The following is a 739-nucleotide window of genomic DNA, read 5'->3' as shown; positions in this document are numbered from 1 at the left end:
TCTCTCTCTCTCTTTTTTTTTTTTTTTTTTGGAGAGGTTTTTCGCCATAGGGCACATGGGCTCACCAGACAGACAGAGAGAGAGACAGAGAGACAAAAAGTGAGAAATCACCCCCCAGGGGGAATGGCCACACCACAATCCCTTCTCCTCCACTCTCCTCTCGGGATCTTGGGCACGCACGCACACGCGGCTGGCGTGAGTTCTAAGCCACCAGGTCCGGGACGCGAACCGCAGTCGACTATGTGGGAGTCCAGCGACATAGCCATTATGCTAACTGCTGGTTCCTTTTTTGTTTTTGGAGAGGAGTTTATGATTTTCTCTAGAGCTGGTCATTTCTGAGGAGTTACAACTAAACCTGATATCCAGGTAAAACTTCATGAACAAACACCCAAAACAGTGTTTTCCAATTTTCTTTTCTTTTTCTTTTTTTTTTTGAGAGATTTTTGCTATAGGGCGCGTGCACTCACCAGATAGACAAAGAGAGAGAAAATGAGAAATCACCACAATCCCTTCTCTGTTCTCCTCAGGATCTTGGGCACACATGTGCATGTGCCCGGTGTGAGTTTTTAGCCACGAGGTCTGGGACTCAAACTGTGGTTGACTACGTGGGAGTCCAGTGACGTAACCATTACACCACTTCCTGGTTTCTCCAATTTTTTTTTCTCATCAGACACACAAAAATAATATTTAGTTCAACTTAGGAGAATCCTGTTAAAAATAAGCAAAAATCATTGGGGAA

General features: G+C 44.5%; 1 long non-coding RNA gene across 1 annotated transcript in view; it reads left to right on the top strand.

Annotated features, from left to right (window-relative positions):
- The window catches only part of LOC106735430 (uncharacterized), a 4,373-nt gene that overhangs the window by 2,988 nt on the left and 646 nt on the right, over positions 1 to 739 (top strand). The gene's annotated exons all lie outside the window — the stretch shown is intronic.

Source organism: Tupaia chinensis, unplaced genomic scaffold (assembly GCF_000334495.1).
Source record: "Tupaia chinensis unplaced genomic scaffold, TupChi_1.0 Scaffold000387_1, whole genome shotgun sequence".
In the NCBI taxonomy this organism is placed as follows: Eukaryota; Metazoa; Chordata; class Mammalia; order Scandentia; family Tupaiidae; genus Tupaia; species Tupaia belangeri.
Note: the sequence above shows the minus strand (reverse complement) of the source record. Positions and strands in the feature narration are given on the sequence as shown.